Here is a 16,674-nt window from a genome sequence, read left to right on the forward strand (position 1 = left end):
AAGGGCTCAACATATTAATACACAAGAAGTAGCAGTAATACAAGTAGTAGTACAATGGTGGGAATCCGTTGCAACGGCCCACCAGTTTTCCTTATTTAGTTCGTTTGGGAGGAGGGCTGGAGCTGGTATGTGTGCTGGGGGGGGGAGGAGGAGGAGGAGGAGGAGGAGGAGGAGGAGGAGGAGGAGGAGGAGGAGGAGGAGGAGGAGGAGGAGGAGGAGGGGGAGGAGGAGGAGGAGGAACCGAGAAGGCATAGAAGAAGGGAAAGTGGTGCTTGGTTTACAGATGGAGGAAGGTAAGATTGGCCAAGGGAGGTTAGGTAGGGATTTTGGGTGGTAGGGGAGGTCCTACGGTCTTCTGGAGTCGGATACGAGAGCTTGCAGGGACCTGGGCTTTTTGGAGGGTGGTAAAGAGACTCCCCTGGGGTCTGGGGAGCAGGAGCTGCAATGGGCTGGGGAAGTAACTCGGGGGGGATAATTTAGGCTTTCCCTTTTCTTGAAGCCTCCTGCTGGTGGTGGTCACTTTTCTCACTTAGTCATTTCTTGGAACCTGTTACTATCTTACTATTTCTGTATTCTGTCACTGTACTATCATGGGATTACTATGTTGTTACTATTACTATCATGTCATAAAATTACTGTCGTAGTGTACCCGTACCATCAGAATTGATAGCAATTCAAGACAGATTTGACATCAAGTCCAAACCCTAGGGGCGTTACATATCCCCTTGAAGCACACCACACGCTCATATGTATATAGTTTGTGTGTATTTATAACCTGCAATACCCTTCTCACTTTCAATACCCATGAAAGGAACAAAGCAGCTTCCTAAGATCTGTTTACTCACGGGCCATTTGTAGTGTGTGCCGCTGCCAAACACAATTATTATTATAAGCCCTAATGGTCCCCAGAGGCTACCCTGAGTGAACTGTGTTACCAGACGCACGAAGTTTAACGCCGCGTACGTAAGGCCATTATATAATAATAATAACAATCAATCAGGAACTTCCTCTTACGCCGAACGAGTAATCAGTATTTCCCCCCCGGGAGTGCTACAAAAGATTTGCGTGAAACAAAAACCTGTTTATCCCGGAATCTAGATAAAAGAAAGTGATATTCGCCGTTTTAACGGAGGCGGTGTGGGCCGATGTATCGCTGCAGATGCCAGTTCGTTTAATATTGTTTTTGTTTCTTGTGGGTGTCAGCGACTAATGACTGACATTTTTCTAGCTCACAAATCGTTCATTAACGACTAATGAGCCATTTTTGACCACCGGTTAAACAAAAGAAGCATTCGTTTCGCACCAAACAGGTAGAAAGATACACCTGTTCTCACGGGGAGAATCATCCGGCGACGTGGCAACCTGCCGAGAGAGAAAGTGAAAATTCGTACCAGATTTGTCAAAAGCTTCGTTCGGGTTTTCTTTATGTATCGCTCGTCCGAACCTTCGTAATAAGCAGCGTCTTCGGACGAACGATTTTAATAACTCTGGACGAAGCGAAACGGAACCAAAACAGCAGCAGCAGCAAGAGCGGGGGGGGGAGGGGGGAGGAGAACTCCCTTCACTGTCGTGCAATGATCTAAGAAGAAGAAGAAGAAGAAGAAGAAGAAGAAGAAGAAGAAGGAGGAGGAGGAGGAGGAGGAGGAGGAATTTGAGAGAGAGAATTTCTGGTGGGAGATTCTTTCTCGTATTTCTGGTTTGGGCGAAAATGACTCTCTTCCTTCCGGATGCTAGTCGGAGGAACCTTGTGGGGCTCTTGACTGTACTTCTTCTTCTTCTTCTTCTTGTGTATACAGTCGTGAGCGTTTCCTTCTTATTTATATACGCCGGGTAATTAGAGAGAGTGGAAAAGATTATGCTTAATGATTACGAGAAGCACGGAGCTTGTATAAAGAATGAGTGACGTGTCGCTGGCTTAATTGGGCATTGTAAAGCATGCCAAAGTCACCAGGATCTCTCTCTCTCTCTCTCTCTCTCTCTCTCTCTCTCTCTCTCTCTATATATATATATATATATATATATATATATATATATATATATATATATAAACTTAAAAAACAAACTGGAATTACCAAAAATGAGAAAATCATCAAATAGATACAGGAAAGAATGTGGAACTTGAAAATCTCTACGGAAAATACAACCCACGTTTCAGTTAACAGAAAATGGGATTACAACCTTTAGGAACACCATGTAACTGTTAATATATTTTTACTGCATCATTTTAAGTATACAGTATATGGGGAGATAGGGAGTAAATATGGTAAGAGAGAGAGAGAGAGAGAGAGAGAGAGAGAGAGAGAGAGAGAGAGAGAGAGAGAGAGAGAGAGAGAGAGAGTAAGGAATTAGATATGGAAAAGACAAAAACAGACTTGTATGCTTTGCAAATGACACACAACTCTAAACAGCTTGATCAATATATTTGGAAGGGGGCAACGCCCCCTCCAATCCCACCCCAACAAATGACCCCCACAACCCAGCCACCACCCCTTCCTTTAATTAACAATAAAAAAGATAAAATAGCCACAAACAGTCCAATCTCTAGCAAAACAAAAATCGAATTTCAATAAAAAAAATAAAAGCCCCAATGTGGCTTTTGTAACATCGTCTCACGGACCGAGAAATATCCTGGAATCTGGAAGCTGGAAGCCTGGATGATTTTTACGAGGCCACTCAATGTCTTGCTTGACGTCTTAAGGCTGATTTTTATGGCTCTACTTATGTCCCGCTCGACCTAATCGACGGTGAATTATCTGTGTCCCAGTTCACCGTCGCCTTTCCAAGAGTCTCTTGATTTCCTTTATAGGTTAAAGGGTTTTGTTTCAATAATATTTTTACCCTCTTATGATTTTTTATGTTTCATGATTTCTTATATAGGTTGAGGGGTTGGTTCCAATGGTATTTTCCCCACCTCTCGTGATTTTTTATGTCTCGTGATTTCCTTTATATCTTAACGGGTGTGTTCCATTAATATTTTCCCCTCATAGATCGAGGGTTTTGTTCCGGTAATATTTTTCCCCCGTTATAATTTTTTTTGTATAAGTTTCCTGATTTCCTATATAGGTTGAGGGGTTTGTTCCAATAATATTTTTCCCCTCTCTGATAATTTTCTACCTTTTTTGTTTTTTCAAGACAGATTCCTGTAAGTCTCACGATTTCTTTTATAGGTCAAGATTCTGACCCAATAACAGTTATCTCTTTTTTACTCTATTTATCCAAAACAGTTTTCCACGAATGTTTTGGACCATCGAATTCCTCCCGAATTTCTGCGCGATGTTTTTCGATGGCCTCTTGATTTGTCTTTGCCACCGGGGGTCCCTGAGATGCTCGGAAATGGCCCACCATGATTTTGGGGTCTTCGGCATGTTTAGTGTTTATTAGATATCCTGACCACCGTCCCCCCCACCCCCCCTCTCTCTCTCCGGAGGCTGCATCTTTTTTAAATCCCATTTTTTTTTTTTATCTTTTGGGAAACTTATGGTTAACGGCGTCGTCAGGAAACGATCTTTACGAGTTTCTTGTTTTCCAGGACAATGGCATCGAACGGACCTTTATATTTTTTAAAAAGATCAGTTTGAATCGATACTACAAACGGGCCAAATCAGGTCTGGTCTCTCCGAAAGTGGACCAAGTCAGTCTGGTCTCTCAGACTGTATCTCGGAAGAGACGGGAATAATTAAAAAACATCTAGGCCTATATAAATTGATACCAGAAATGAACCAAATCAGGTTTGATCTCTTCGACTGCATCTTGGAAAAGTTGGGAATAACTCTTTAAAAAGTTTTGTTTAAAATGGGTCAAATCAGGTCTAGTCTTCCGCCGTTCCCCGGAAAATAGGCCAAATCAGGTTCGGTCTCCCCTCTAGAATTGGCCAAATCGGAAATATTTACCAAATCAGGTCTGGCCTCCCCGGCTGCATCTTGGAAATGGTGAGAGCACTTATTTAAAAAGACCTGCTTAAAGTGATATAAAAAATGGACCAAATCAGGTCTGGTATCCCCGACTGCATCTTGGAAATGACGGAAAAATTATTTAAAAAGACCTGCTTAATCTAATACCAAAAATGGACCAAATCAGGTCTGGTCTCTCCAACGGCATCTTGGAAAACGTGCGATCTATATTATAAAAATATATCTGTTTAAACTTATTCCAAAAATGGAGCAGATCAGATCTGGTCTCCCAGATTGCATCTTAGAAAGCGTGGGAACAAAATCCTCGCAGAGTCAAGAACAAGAGACGTCGTGGAACAAGTTTCATCAGAATATAATGTGCATAAATTTCAAACGTCGATAACGTTCCCCCACCCTACCCCTCATTCCCTCTACGATCAGCTCTAAAGCTCTGTTTTTATATGTAAACTCTAAACTCGTCTGTATACGGGACGAGATAAAGAAAGATTTATGACTATCTGACTTAATGTCGTAGAAAGATAAAGGTGTCTTTTGTATGTAAAGAAGGGCAGTACTCCTGAAATCTCATAAAAAAATCGTTTCTGTTATGGAAACATTATCCGTTTTATGCTGTTTGTTTATAGTCAGTGGTTATCTAAAACGTTTATTTAGTTAAATTGTTTTTTTTTTCTGTAAAATATTCTCCCAGCGTCTCCAACCTTCTCTCTCTCTCTCTCTCTCTCTCTCTCACCATAGCTACAACTATTCCTGCTCTCTCTCTCTCTCTCTCTCTCTCTCTCTCTCTCTCTCTCTCTCTCTCTCTGTGTGTGTGTGTGTTTGTGTATACAACCCTATTCTATCTTCTAATTGAGTTCATACAACCTTTGTCCAGTCTCCTATTGACACATGTACAACCCCAATCTATATTATGAAAGGGTTTATAAAACCATAACCCTGTCTAGTGGAATCCATACAACCCTATCTTTTTATGGGGTTTAGACAACCCTAATCTCATCTAATGGAACCCACACAACCCTACTTCCATCTTGAAATGGGTTCATAAAACACTAGTTTTATTTCCTGATAGGTTTGAGACTTTGCTTTTCATTTCATAGTAAAAAGTCCTACAGACAAACTGAAACATTAGACACACGAATATTTCTTTATCATTTAATTACACAGAACCTACACTGAATGAATTAACCTACAGTTATTTACCATGATTAAAAAGTTAACTTTTTAATCATGGTTTAAATGGCCTTTGACCCTTTCAGGGGAACAAGTGTTAAACCAGATAATTTGAATAAGGAAGTGATTAGATTCTTATTTTAAGAATTTTGAAGACTGGGTCTCAATCTGTCAAATATTTAGTTTTTAGAGATTTTAAAATGGTGACATATTCGGGTGATATACTTTGTTGAATATTAGAAAAGGTTGTAAAAGTGGATATATAAACTTTATAGACTTCAAAATACTAGCATATTCGGATGAAATACTTTGTTGAATGTTAGAAAAGGTTACAAGAGTGGATATATTAATTTTATAGCCTTCAAAATACTAGCATATTCGAATATACTTTGTTGAATGTTAGAAGAGCTTATAAAAATGGATATATTAATTCAATAGCCATTAAATACTAGCCTACTGGGGTGACATGCTTTGCTGAATGTTATAAAAGTGCAATTATTCATTTTATAGCCTTCAAAATATTCATGTTTATTGCCTTCATAATACTAGCACATTCTAGTGATATGCTTTGCTAAATGTTATAAATGTGGATATATTAGTTTTACAGCCTTTGAAAAGATTACTTTCTGTGGCTAACGGTTTTCCGTTCCTTGCAGGAACCTACTGAACGCCATGGACGTCAGTCCCCCGATCCGCCTGGACGACCACTTCAAATCGACCGACCTGTTTGACCTGGTGTCGTGCACAGAGTACGACCTGAGCGGCACGGGCATCGGCAGCGACTGGGAAGCCCTGGACGACATCGTGGGCCGCAACGTTAACAACAACAATAATAACAACGTCTCCGTCGGGGACCTGTCCCAGTCCTGGTTCAACGGGCCGTACCAGGACCCCCCTACACCGACTCCTCCTCCTCCCCCCGCCTCCGTCGGCTGTGCACCATACCCAGGATAAGGAGAAGGATACCAGCGATAAGATGTGGGGTGGTGGAGGTGGTGGAGGAGGAGGGACGACCGAGAAGGTCGTCAACAGCGCCACGGGGAATACCATCATCATCACGTTCCCTCCGGCAGACGCGGGGCACTCCGTGCCCGACACTTCAGACGCCGTCCACAACCCTTCGCCGCCCATGACGGAACACAACAACCTCGACCTCTTCAACTCCATCCTCAACGAGAAGCCCTACGACGTCATGGGGTCCCACAACCACCGGTCACCAGCTTCAGACTGCGTCTCCTACGCCAGCGCCTGCTCAGGTTACAGCGACTCTGGGATATCCACTTCTCCCGAAGACACAGCTTCGCCGAATGGAGGTGGTCACCACGACCCTGTCGATTTTGATCGCCTGGTGGACTCAGCTGTAGACTCACTTGTGTACTCCCCTGGCGCGGGAGGCCTTGGACAAGTGGATGATGCTGCAGGCCTCGAAGGCAGCGGCAATTTCCTGTCGAATACTCAGATGCCGTCTTACATGACGCCTGTCACACAGAGCAACGACGTCTCCTCCATCTTGGAAGGAGCTCTGAGAGGAACCGTCAGGCGGCCAGGAGGCCCATCCCAAGCACCAACACAACTCAGCAAAGTGAGTGAGTCTAAAACTCTCACCTTGATGTCCAACATGACCCCACTTCCACCCCTCACGACAGCCTTCAAAGCCGAGCAGCTGAACGGAGTCGCTGGGTCGACCCAAATCAGCAGCAGCAACGGGATGTATGTCACCACAGGGTACGACTACCACCCACCACCCGCTGAGGAGTTCAACAGCCTGGATGCATCCTTCACGAAGCTGTCAACAGCCACGACTACAAAGGTGAACAGCATGTCGGACTCGACCAAGCCCAAGAAGCGCAAGTACACGAAACGACAGCCTGGCGAAGAACCGACCACCAAGGGACGCCTGCTGCACTTCTGCCACATCTGCAACAAGGGCTTCAAGGACAAGTACAGCGTCAATGTGCACATCCGCACTCACACGGGCGAGAAGCCCTTCAACTGCGAGCTGTGCGGCAAGTGCTTCCGGCAGAAGGCCCACTTGGCCAAGCACGTGCAGATCCACACCACTCCAAAGCCCCCGGGGAAAAGGTGAAGGAATGACGACCACAAGCACTACTACTGCTGCTGCTGCATCCAGCCGGTCAGCCAGCCAGCCAGCCAGCTTTCCAGTGCAGTGGCCTGCGTCTGTCTGCGTATGTCACCGCTACTGCAGGCCACTCCTGTTCATGGCGGGCCACGGGCCTACAACCATAAAAAAGGCTAGGCTGTGGCCAGGCCACAGCCGTGGGTTGCGATCCACGTCTCACTGTCGTACCTGCTCCTTGTTCTTAAGCTGTCTTTTTGCGTTATCTGCAGCTTCCTACTGTTAGAGAGGATATGGGAATCCAATAATTAACACTTACGTTTAGGAAGAAGGGTGCAGCCAATACTCAACGCGTGCAAATAGCCCATCACTAACCCACAGAGAGACTGAGAGAGAGTGATAGAAAGACTGAGAGTGTGAGAGAAAATGCAGAGGAGAGAAAGGGTGTGTGTGTCCTGCACCCTCTATTAGGGCTCATGTATTAGATTCAATTTTATTACTTGTTAAGTTTTTTTATTTCTTTACAGTAATCCCCCGTAATCCACTAGCTGGCTAGTGCTTATGATATATTTGTCAGTTGCTGTAAGGAGAGCTTCTTTATAATGATTTGATTTGATTTATATATAAAGAGAAAAAACATAGGTTGTCATTTCTTTGTTTCATAGGGTGCCATTATTACTTCGAAGCTTCAACTGCGAGTTTACTGTTTTCCTTGTCCATCCGTCTGTGACGTCTTCACCTCGTGATAAAGGCAAATTAGCCCTTAAGACAACCTGGCGTTGCGACTGATTTGGCTTGGCACGTTGGTGAGGTGACTGACAGGCGCTGCATTTTTCTATGATGTCCAAATGTAATTCTTCTTTAGTTGAGGGTCTTACAATTCTTCTTGTTTTTCCATGGTTCAGTTATGGTCTCCTGAGGTCACAATTTGATTTCAAAATAGTAAGAAAGCAAATTAAGTGGAATAAACATCTTGGGCAAGAATCCTTATTGCTCTGATGATACTGTACCATCTGAATTCCACATACCTAGGGTGCTTTGATACAAAAATATCAAGACTAAGGGAAGGAATGCTTTAGCCAAGGTGCTTAAAAACACCAAATGAATCTAAAAGTAAGTTGCAGGTGGTAGGATTCATGACATTATGCTTAAATAGGCTTATGGATTAATTTACAACTTCCTAATACCCTATCAAATTTTAGGCAACCGATAAACTTAAGAAATACGCCTAAGTTTTTAAATGTTTTTGAAAGCAAACATTCTATATCTATATTGTGATTCTATATCAAGGACCATCAATCTTTACTAGTTTGAAGAGCTAACTGATGAATTGATTCTTATCAAAAGCTACCTTGCACATTCCCAGAATCTCACCAATAACCATTGTAACTGTGCTTCTTCAAAGCCCTGATGGTTCTCAGAGATCACTATGTATCTGAACCTGTATCAACAACTTTCAAAGTGCTACAGCTGTTATGGAACTACTGTCCCTTGACCCTTTTATATCTCTTGTCTTTAACCACTTGTAAATAGGTTTTAAGGTTAATGAGACGAAAATTATTTATATTCCCTCCTTCGTAAAGCTATCTCTACCTGTAGAGGCCACCAGACAGGTTTCAAAACTTGACTACTTTCTGAGTGAGGTATGACTCTCTTACCTTGGCTGAAGACCGAACTTCGTAAGCCATAGTCAAATGAAGGAAAGCCTGCGGTGTAGAGTGGCTTTACAAGGTGGGCACTTAGGTATTATGACTGTAAATAAGTTCTTGATCAGGCGAAGTAGTAAAGAGTCACAGTGCCTTCCACCTGGGCCTACAATTATGGAAGACAGACGCCATTCAGCCAAGGATCGCTTAAAGATGCAGATTCCTTTTCAACCAATACCCCATCAAATATTTATCTTGTTTTCCCTCCAAAAGCAAATTCATACCCACAAAAAATCCACAAACTCTAAATTGTCCTTGTTAGATGCTCAAGTTTTGTGATATCCAAAAGAAATGAAAGATCATGTAAAAATGAGTTTCTTCACAGAGCCAACATTTTGCCAAGGATCATGAAAAGATAGAGATTCCTATTCAACCATACCCCATCAAATATCTATGTAATTTCCCCTCCTAAAGCAAATTCATATCTACAAAACATCCACAAACTCAAAATATTCCTTATCAGACGCTCAAATTATGTGATATTTGAAAGAAACGAAAGATAATGCTAAGAGGTTTCTCTCTTCTGAGAGCTAACATTTTGTTGCCGAATGGCGCTCATAGATGGCGCTGGGTGGAATGTAAACATTGTGACTTCATGCACTCTGACTGGCTGCCAAAATCTGAGTGAATGCTGTGATTGTATGGAGACGGGCAAGTGTAAATCCTGCTCTCCAACTTTACTACATTTTCGTAGATGGTACTTGTGTCCCATGAAATATTTTTGTCTTAAAATTCTCCTGTTATGAAGGTTTATGTGTGTGTGTGTGTAAATCCAGCAAGATTGCCTACAGGAATATGGCAGTTGCAAGGAAACACACATATGGTTATATTAATTTAAGATATAAAATGTAAGTCAGCAATTTTAAATAAATTTCTTATTAATTTACAAAAATTTTTGTCTGAATATGATTGCTGTCATAAAATTTCTGGTGTTTCCTGATATTATTATTATTATTATTATTATTATTATTATTATTATTATTATTATTATTATTATTATTATTATTATTATTATTAGGGACAGAGTACACCGTCTTCGAATTTGTACAGCTCTACCTTCTATTTCCAATAGATACCACTACATAAAAGTGGTAGTGTAAAGCGTGTATATATATATATATATATATATATATATATATATATATATATATATATATATATATATATATATATATATATATATATATATATATTTTTTTTCTAACCTTGACCAAGAAAGATTTTTGTAAACGCCAGCAATCTATCAAAACACATTTTTGATTTTAACTCCCACAGATTTCGGAAAACTCTGCAAGGTCTCTTTGTTTTTCCCGTTATTTTTACACTTGGCTTAGCCCATTCCTTTCTATATAATATATATAATATATATAATTTTGTAGGTGGGGGAAAGGGGATTGTTTATGGAATAGACTGAGAGGGATGGGTAATCATTTCCAGACCCTGATTATTCTTCTTCTTCTTCTTCTTCTTCTTCTTCTTCTTCTTCTTCTTCTTCTTCTTCTTCTTCTTCTAATTCTTCTTCTTGAGGCGAGCCTTGCACAGTCTTCCCGGGAATCTCTTGTTACGTAGATGCTGTTCAATGACTAAAATAAATGGTTTTAGCTCTTGAATATATTCATATATTCACCAACAGGTTGCTGAGGAGTTTAGTTCTTATTGTCTTCATCTTTTTTTTTTATGTGGGGGGTATGAAATACGCAATATTGGGCCTTGCAAAGGCTATTGAAAGAGCTCGTATTGCCTTACCATGTTTGTGGTCTCGGAATCTACAGAAGCTTAAAGAGTGGCATTGAGTAGCTGGCACCTACTGTACTGCACAGTACAGTGCAGTACAGTACTGTACATTGTTGAAGGGTGCTAAAAAAGAGTTTGCTGAAAGTGGTAAGGCTCATGATGCTGTTGAAAGCTAAAAAGGAATATGAGCTGAAAGGGTACAAGCCAAAGGTCCAGTTCGAAGACGCCTCAATATTGTAAAGTGGAGAAAAAGTATAAAAAAAAACTTACTGAGGCTTCTGATGTATAGATTTAGGTTTAATAATTTTATTATTATTATTATTATTATAATTATTATTATTATTATTATTTGTTGTTATCTGCATTCACTAAGAGATTATTAATTTAATGGTTATATTCAATAAATTGTCAATCCTCGGATATGGGACGTAGGCTTTTTTTTATAACCTAGGACGGTCCTCCCCCCAAAAAAAATCTTAAACGACGGGACGGGACGGTCCCGTTTGAGGAGGACCGTGGGACCAAAACAACAAGGTGTCAAAACGCGATCAGAAGTGGTCTGGCTAGGGCAGAGGACTCGACGTGACGTCATTTCCACCTTAAGGGGTCAGACCCCACTCCTGGTGATGTTTCTCCAAAGCAAGTAGATCCTTGCAGTGATTCCCCTCTGGAAACACAGTGTCTCCCCACTGAAGTGGATTCTTGCAGTGATTCCCTTCTGGGAACAGTGTCTCTCCCCAGAAGCGGATCCTTCAATGATTCTCTTCTGGGAACAGTGTCTCTCACCAGAAGCGGATTCTTTTATTGATTCCCTTCTGGGAGCACAATGTCTCTCACCAGAAGCGGATTCTTGTAGCGATTTTCCTCTGCGAACACAACGTCTCTCCCCAGAAGCGGATTCTTGCAGTGATTCTCTTCTGAGAACACGAGATCCTTAGGATCTGACCCCAAAAATAAGAAATAAGGGATTCTAGCGACCGATTTGTGATCGCAGTTTTTGACACCAATATGACAAACGGGTCAAGTGCACAACTTTCTATCTCACCGTCTGGAGGCAAACGAACAACAGTCAGTATTAGATGAAAATATGATTTTCATATGAAATATGAAGGGTTTTTGATGTGGTCCAACTTCGCAAAATGATGTACGAGATAGCTTTTTGCCTTAGCTGGAGAGAAAACATCAAATTCCCAATTTTTCTTTGCCTTCAGAATAAAAGCCGAATTTTCCATTTTTTTGTGCCTTCAAGACTGTGAGAAGCAGCAAGCAAGCACACTGGCCCTCCCCTACCCCCGAAAACTATAAACCACTGGAAGGGATGGTGAGACAAGTATATTCCACCTCTGGTAGTGAGAAGTTTCATCACTTACAGTTACACTGAGATTGAATTCAATGGAAGCCGTATATTTCTGGTTTGATAACTCTCTTGATTTCTGCCAATTGGTAAAAACAATGTCTGATTTGATATTTTTACTCTTGGGGGAACAGGAAGCTATCTGTAGATTAAAAACCAAGTAATTTTTTTTGTATCTCAAATGCAACAAGAGAATCTACGTTGCATCAATTTGCCTTGTGATGCAAGCACAGTCAAACTCCAGACGCTTGATTTTGCTTGTAGACAAACTCTGAAAGGGGCAAAACAAATATGACAGCTTCTGTCTGACGAGAGTAAAATATTTCTCTGTTGAGAAAAAAACACAAAGTCCTCTCACTTTACTTTTTCTTGTTCTGGCTGCTGTGATAATTCTTTTAAAAAAGTCAAATAACTTATCTATTTCCATTTTTTTTTTGTAATTGTGGTTTTTTTTCTTGTTATTCATTGCTTGTCTGTTAAAATGTTGCTTATATTCTTCTCTCCCCCACTTTTTTTGCTCTGTCGAGTAAAAAAATAGTGTTATTGCCATAATTAGCTCCACTGATCTTTACAATATGTACTTGTTATGAACTCGAAACTCCAAGTCTCTTAGTCCAGGGGTTGTTCTTTTTGTTGATTGGTTAATGCGACGTTTATTCCTTGATCCTGATTGGTTAGGACGTCAGAAGCAAGATGGCGGGACGGTCACGATTGCCAAGGCGTAGTTTAATTGTTAAATTCAATTATGTAAAGTACCAGGTGCATCTTGGCCTCTCAGTAAAGGTGCCAACGCTGTTGTCGGCACTTGTTGCAATTGGAGGGAAGTGCCGTGGCAAAGGTAATTCCTACGGTTGCAATTAGAAGGGGGTGCCGATTCAAAGGTAATTCCTACAGTTGCAATTAGAAGGGGGTGCCGATTTAAAGATAATTCCTACAACTGCAATTAGAAGGGGGTGCCGATTCAAAGGTAATTCCTACGGTTGCAATTAGTAGGGGTTGCCGATTCAAAGGTAATTCCTACAGTTACAATTACAATGGGGTGCCGATTCAAAGGTAATTCCTACAGTTGCAATTAGAAGGGGTGCCGATGCAAAGGTAACGTCTCCACCAATTTTAGATACCAACAGTCTGACGTCCAAGATTTTCCAAACAATAATAATATTAGCTTGCTTAGTTAAAGAGGGTGTAAACCAAGAACTCTCCATCAATTTTCCTTTTATCTTAAAGTATATATCCAAAGATTAACTAAAAAAAAAAAAATAAAGAAAGAAGTAGAATAAAATAATCAGAGATCACTGCTTTAATATTTTGCTCAACAACGAGACTTGAATTTTGAGTTTATTATTAGAATTATTATTATTATTATTATTTTCCCTTTTATCCCTTGCCGTACCTTTGAAAGTCTTTTGCCAAGTGGTGTTAGATTCCGAGTGTTCCAGCCATTCAAAAAAAATATAGAGAGATTTATATATATATATGTGCAACACTGTTGAACCTTCCCTATGGGTGTCATAATTGTTTTTTGAACAAAAACGAGTGGAAAATAGTCAATAAAAATCTGAAAAAATGCCTGAAAAACACTGAACTGGGCCAATGGGAGTCTAGCACATGGTAAAAGACTAAGCCTTCATTGTAAAACCTCTTTTTTTTTTTTTTTTACATAATGAGTGAGATGACGTGATTCGTACACTGATGTACTCTCAAAATGGTAATAATATATATACAAATATATTATTAAATCGAAGCTTCAGGTTTTCAAAGCTTCTTGTAATATCCGGCTTTCAGACTTACTATTATAATATATATTATATATTTTTTTAATCCTTGTTATATTCTGAATGCTGATTGAAAGTGTATCTATGGAGGTTTTTTTTCTTGTACATAGTTAAATCAATAAATAAAAAACGCGCCACTGTCTTCCTGTGTTTTATTGTTTTTTTCCTTATTCCTGAAGGTTTTTTTTGTTTTGAATTGTTTTGATTTTAATCCTCAAGAAAATGAAATGAAAGTGAAAGATTGATGAGTGAACAAATATATGAAAATGAATATTAATATTTCAACAAACCAGAAGATATTCAAGAAAAGTAAAATGGAATTAAATTTAGATGTTACTGAATATAAAATGCTCAGATAAGGTCAATGAAATGCATGCATGAAGAATGAATAAAACTTGAAGGAAAATAATGGGCAAATGAATTACTAATGAGGAGTCATGAATAATGAATGAACATGGAGAAGCAAGAGTAATGATAATGTGATATATTTTCAAATATGATTATATATATATATATATATATATATATATATATATATATATATATATATATATATATATATATATATATATATATATATATATATATATATATATATATATATATATATATATTAGTTAACAGGCTTGCATAAATAAATAAATAACCAAACAAATATATTAATAATAAATGATCATAAAGAAGTTTACGAATTAATAAGTAAAAAAAAACACGAACTGTGCACTGCCTTGATCAAAAGTCAAGGTCTATTCTGTACCTTGATGGTCAGCAAGGTCATACAAAAGGTCGGTATTCTATCAACCTTGATAAGATGCAAGTCTTAGTTCTATATAAACCTTCAATACATGAAAGGTCTATTCTATGAGCCTTTGTCAAAAGGCAACGTCTATTCTATAAACCTTTATCAAAAGGCTATGTATCCTATCCTATAAACCCTTTTCAAAAATGTAACGCCTATTCTATAAACCTTGATCAATAGACAACGCATATTCTATATACCTATATCAAAAGGCAACGCCTATTCTATAAACCTTAATCAAAAGGCAACGACTGTTCTATAAGCCTTTATCAGAAGGCAACGACTATTCTATAAGCCTTTATCAAAAAGGCAACGACTATTCTATAAACCTATATCAAAAGGCAATGTCTACTCTATAAACCATTATCAAAAGGCAACGACTATTCTATAAAACTTTATCAAAAGGCAACACGCCTATTCTATAAAACTTGATCAAAAGGCAACGACTATTCTATAAAACTTTATCAAAAGGCACCGACTATTCTATAAACCCTTATCAAAAGGCAACGCTTATTCTATAAACCTTTATCAAAAGGCAACGCCTGTTCTGTAAACCCTTATCAAAAGGCAACGCCTGTTCTGTAAACCCTTATCAAAAGGCAAAGTCTATTCTATAAACCTTGATCAAGAGACAACACATATTCTATAAAACTACATCAAAAGGCAACGTGTATTCTATAAACCATTATCAAAAGGCAAAAACTTTTCTATAAACCTATATCAAAAGGCAAGGTTATTCTATAAACCATTATCACAAGGAAACGTCTATTCTATACAACAATCAATAGACAACGCATAATCTATAAACCTATATCAAAAGGCAACGTCTACTCTATAAACCATTATCAAAAGGCAAAGACTCTTCTATAAACCTTTATCAGCACGCAATGTTTACAATCTCACAACTTAATAGGTTAACACTTCTAACTTACCTGCCACTGGTAGTTATAACTTAATCCCTGGGTAGTCTTGGTTGGTTGTACCGTATCCAAAGGTCCACACAACGTCCCTTAGTCTCTTTAACACCTTAACACGCTGGTAAACACTTTGCGTAATGAGCCGTGTTGGTATTAGGCCAACAAATCAACCGCTACGTCACTGGAACAACCTTAGTACCACACTGTGGTGTGAGGTTTATCCTAACAGCAGTTCAAAAGTCAAACGCTGTTTCTTTGCTGTGTAATGGTCGCTGTTACCTCTTAACTACGCTGTTTCCTAATCTGTTAGCTCGCTATCACTCTTAACTATTATTATAATTAAAAATACTCATAGTAGCATGAGTCTTAAAATGGTGAAACAAATCCACAGTTAAGTATATGTACACATATTTAAAGATAAAACTGTACAGGTTTATCTTTAAATATTTGTACATATGCACAACTGTGGATTTGTTTCTAATAATTATTATTATTATTATTATTATTATTATTATTATTATTATTATTATTATTATTATTATTATTATTCAGAAGACGAACTCTATCCATATGGAACAAGCCTACCACAGGGGCCATTGACTTGAAATTCAAGCTTCCAAAGAGTATTATGGTGTTCATCCGAAAGAAGTAACAGAAGGTAATGGAAAATACAGAAAGAGGAGATCAGTTATTAGAAAACCAGATAAATTAACAGATTAACAAATAAATGAATAAAAATGTAAGTAAATTTCTAGTCTGCTTGTATTGCTGAAAGGTAGGTAACAGATTATAGTACATTCGTACATAGAGTTGATCTTACTATATAGCACAAGCTTAACTCAGGGTCGAAAAACTTGACTTTATTTTCATATTTCTGAAGTTATAACTCACTGAAAGATCGAAAGTGACTGTATACTGAATTGAATTGAATATAGAATTTGGGCCAAAGGCGAAGCACTGGGAGCTATGAGGTCATTCAGCGCTGAAACGGAAACAGACAGTTAAAGGTTTGAAAGGTGTAACAGGAGGAAAACCTCAAAGCAGTTGCACTATGAATCAATTGTTAGGAGAGGGTGGAAAGTAAGATGGAAGAAAGAGAATATGAAAGGAGGTACAGTAATAGAAACGAAAGGGGCTGCAGCTTGGGGCCGAAAGCACGCTGCAAAGAGCCTTAAGTAATGCCTACAGTGCACCGCACGAGGTGTACTGACAGCTCTATCCCCCCTACGGGTTG

The 16,674-nt window shown here is 39.2% G+C and overlaps 1 pseudogene; it reads left to right on the plus strand.

Moving 5' to 3' along the window:
• Nucleotides 1-7,316, plus strand: part of LOC136825355 (ichor-like) — a 76,826-nt pseudogene extending 69,510 nt beyond the window's left edge.
• Nucleotides 7,317-16,674: the final 9,358 nt, after the last annotated feature.

The sequence above is a fragment of the Macrobrachium rosenbergii genome, chromosome 37 (assembly GCF_040412425.1).
Source record: "Macrobrachium rosenbergii isolate ZJJX-2024 chromosome 37, ASM4041242v1, whole genome shotgun sequence".
Taxonomy (NCBI): domain Eukaryota; kingdom Metazoa; phylum Arthropoda; class Malacostraca; order Decapoda; family Palaemonidae; genus Macrobrachium; species Macrobrachium rosenbergii.